General features: G+C 38.2%; 1 protein-coding gene across 1 annotated transcript in view; it reads right to left on the bottom strand.

Annotated features, from left to right (window-relative positions):
- Window positions 1–4,409, bottom strand: part of LOC109478782 (secernin-2-like) — a 34,047-nt gene that overhangs the window by 26,803 nt on the left and 2,835 nt on the right. The window lies entirely within an intron of this gene.

Here is a 4,409-nt window from a genome sequence, read left to right as displayed (position 1 = left end):
TGGCATATATGTTAAACAGCTCTTCATACATTGTAACACTAATTTGCATGGAAAAAATTTGGTTTATTATGTTTTGATGATTTCTAGCAGTGTTGCGTGAAGTAAATTATACATTTATTATTTCTATTGTAAGGGTTAGTGTTGAAATAACAGCTGCAACCTGCAGATAAATTTTTGGGCTCTTTTGGGATAGTAAAATAAAGAACTTGCAATTTGGCAAGGCAAAACAATACAGTCAAGCTCAGTATCAAGCAGGTACTAAAAAAGTACAGTATAGCAGAAAAGTATGTGCACCACTGGTGTTGTTTACCAGGTCCTGGTTAACTTGAAAGTTGCTCCACCCAGCTCTAAAAACAGCCAAGGCATCACAAGTCTCACCAGGTTCCTTCTATAAGCCACCTCAAAGGTACGGAGACAAATGACCACAGCACAAGTTTCATAACGTCTAGACAGCCCCTTGTATGGGCCCAGGTGTGGACTCGGAAATTACAGATATCAATACCGGCACAAAACACAGTTAAGCACCACAACAGGGGGTTTAAATACACCCTGTGAAAATCAATGCCAGCTTGTTGCTGGGTATGGATTGCGGAGGTACGAGTGCCGGGATTTGCTTGTCGCACTATTAGCTTCCATTAGGCCAGAATTGTGGGATATTGCAACACCAATTGGGTGCCATGCTGCGAATAACGGCACTTGGCAGGCTTTTACACTTATTACCGAGCGACGGGCCTACTTTTTATCAATGACATTTTGCCGCCTGAAATTGCCATGTTGACGTCTTTATTTACACTTGTACAGCATACCATAAGTCTACGGAGACTGTTTTAACGACGATGAACACAATAATTGTCCGTGTCTTTCTCCTGTCCAAGCCTGGAACTGAGCCCGACACAGACGCCAGGATCGACCAAAGAAAAACAATCAGTCTTATAATGTACGGGGTGATTTATTAGGGCTCAGCTGTTGGGTAATCTTGCCTGCATTTTGTTAAGGCATTTAAATCCATGGCTGTCCATATTCCCAGCCATCTCCAAGATGTGTTGCAATCAAGGCTACTCTAATGGCCTGGCAGAACCCTGCATAATGCTACAGGCAACTTTCCTTCTCGATACAGTCATATTACAACAAAGAAGAATGCTAAGGGTTTTTTTCAGAAAAAAATATGGAGCGACAGGGAAAAAAAACACAGACTTGGGTATGATAGTAGCCCCAAATGCTGAAGTCAACATACCAGGCTGGTTTGTAATTCAAACAATGAATTTTGAACTTTATACTAAACCACTGCATTGATAGATGGAAAAATGTAACAGCTCTGAAGAAAAGGGACTTTCTTCAACTGTTAGAACCAAAATATGAGCATTTTGAAGTTGTTTCAGAGCCTAAATTATTTTTTTGCAAATCAGAAAAAAACAGAGCAGGCGGATTCGAGTAAAAATCATTTAAATTGGTGTAGCCTTAAAAAGGTTTTCGTTTCAAAGCAATGCAGAAATAGGATAATTCCATTGTACGAATGCAGATAATGCAGTAAACCTTTCAGTTTGAATGAAGACGTTAATACAGGTAATGTACATACATATTTATGAGTACCACATAGCCCTTGTTTATTATTCAATGCAGCGATACTCGTATTCACTGTGCTTACTCATGTACAGTGGATCTTACGTCTGACTTACAACTATTGAATATCTATTTTGCGGAGACTGAAACATCAATACTCACACGTCCTCGGCTACTGTGTGAGAAATGAAAATAAAACCGTGGAATTGAGCCGCCATAAAATAGATCCAGAACATCGATTAGCCTGGCTGCTTTTGCATGATGGAATTAGTCTTGCTCCAGTTTATCAATTGTTACATATGGAGTCAGGTGGCTGTCCTAACGACTGCTTAAAAAAGGGCAAAAAAGGCTGGCTGGGATAGCTTAAATGATTCACACCTCATTGTAGCCAACAGTGTCACCAAACCTTAAAGGCATCCAATGCAATTTTAGGGTGGCAAAACTGGATTTTCTAAGTCAAATTTCTGTTCATTTTTTTAATGTTAATATTAAGTTGAATCAATCCTATTCCATAGCATACTGATATCTTTGAGGAAAAAATGCAATATCGCTGACAGAAAATGGTATAATTGTAGACTGGTTCTAGCTATTTATGGGCGGTACCCAAAAAGTAAAGAGATGCCTCACATGGCTTGTTTTGGGGCTATTTCAAATGATTCAAGTATGAAATGATGCTGAAAATGTGCTAAGAAATGGCAGTTAATGTCAATGTCAGAATAATTTCCTCATCCAGAATATTTTCTATTTTGTCACCCAGCCCTTAAACAGTCTTTTTACAACAATTTTGCCACAGTGCTTCAACCTTTGTAGTCAGACTTTACAATGTCCAGTACTAGTATGAAACTGTGCTTCAAGCAATCCTGAATTAAGAATTTTTACTTTTGAGACCATCAGAATCAACCTAAGGTCTATCAAAATATGCCCAAATTTACCTTGAATCAGTAAATTCTTACCCCCATGTAATAGCATCTATCAACATTCATTGCCGGCCTGGGAATTTTGACCAGAAAAGCAGCGAGCCAGTCCCATAATTAATTCATACCCGAGCGTGGTACCTCTGGAAATATATACCAGGAACCCTCACTACAACATTTATACCCTCCGGACGGGTTTCGATAATTCAATCTGCGCTAAATAGACACATCAAAACATGATCATGACACTATCAAGATGGAAAAGGTGGGTACCTTACAGCTTACACAGAAGGAACAGACGTTTCTGACAGCGAAATAGAGTAAGTTGCTTATCTGTGCTGGCCAGCTTCTACGTTCTGAACAGGAACATCCCACTTTCCTGAGGGACAGACCACTCTTACTTCCTGGGGAGGTTCTCACAATTGCCTGTTCTTCTCTATATAGTACAATAGTCACGAGTAGTACAAAAGAAGAATAACAGCCATGCATACTGGTAAACTAGGTATGGCCAAAAAAATGATCATAGGAATTTGGTTTTCATCATATTATTGGAGGCTTAATAAAATTGCCACAAAAATATAGGGCACTGATTTCACTTTCTTGCAATCTGGATATCCTGTAGTCTTGATGTTGTACATGACACATATAAATATTGTCCTTGGAACAGGATATAGGGATTTTCTTCTTACACAGCCGGTAATGTTTCTCACCTGCTTAAGTTTTGATGCCTGTTAGACATCTCTAAGCATATCTGACGCATCAAAATGGTAGCAGGTAAGAAACATTACCAGTTGTGTAAGACAAAAATCCCTATATCCTACGTCCTACCAACCTGATGAAATTGTTTTCAGATGCACTTGGAACTGTTGAAATCTGGGTGTGCACAAACATATATTACACGCATATTAACTGCATCCAGTCAGCAACTCTGTTAATTCAAAGTTGGAGACAAGTGAAGCTTGTTGTTTGGTCATGTTTCTCAACTTCATCATTGTGAGAGAAGTTGAGACCAACATAAGGCCTGCATTCAAGTATAACATTTACCGAATTTGAGGCAACATCTGTCTGTGACATTGTGAATGGAATAATGACATGTTGACTTCACAGTGACATCTGCTTTATCAGTGGGGATTAACCATTAATAGCTCCCATAGGGACGCATCTGATATCACTTTAACAATGTGACAAGTACCATGCTGAAGCAAAGTAAAAATCGCATGCAAACCATTACTATTCTTGGTCCCTATAACATTAATGAAGTGATGATGCAAATTTTGCTAATACACTAAATTTTGCATGAGAAATTGTTTGGCAATAATTATTTCAATAATTATAAAATCAACTTAATTAATCAAGATTTGGTTCCTTAAATCCTCTGAATACAAAGTATTTCTCATTGTCATTTGTGGATACTGGAAATACTGAATAATAAACCTACCATACCATACCATCTTTTAAAAAAAATGAGACTATTGAGACCAAGAAGGTCACAACATTGGTCCAAATTGACATTGACTGATACAACTTAACGTTACAGGAAGGCTGTATAAATCATGCTTGATTTCTCTGGGGAAACATGGAGGAAACGCAGGTTCACACATGAATTATGCAAAATAACCAGGCCGAAAACGTTGTTATATTCTCACATCGAATCATTGGCACTAGATCTTGATTAGGACCAATAGAATACTTCATATTCACACATTGATTCACACTTTTTTTCTGTTTTCTGACTGACCCTACAAAAAACTGCTGACACTAGCCTTTTTTTTGGGTGGACCCCTGCAAATTTTTTGAGCTGATCACCCTTCTCTAGCACCATAATCTGACACCTAAGTGATAAAACATTGTACAATTGGTTTCCAACATTGACATTGAAAATAAAAGTGTCCTCATGCAAGTTTTCCTTTGTTAAACTAAAGTTAGATCACTAGA

This window comes from Branchiostoma belcheri, unplaced genomic scaffold, assembly GCF_001625305.1.
Source record: "Branchiostoma belcheri isolate BF01 breed outbred unplaced genomic scaffold, Haploidv18h27 scaffold45, whole genome shotgun sequence".
NCBI classification, from domain to species: domain Eukaryota; kingdom Metazoa; phylum Chordata; class Leptocardii; order Amphioxiformes; family Branchiostomatidae; genus Branchiostoma; species Branchiostoma belcheri.
Note: the sequence above shows the minus strand (reverse complement) of the source record. Positions and strands in the feature narration are given on the sequence as shown.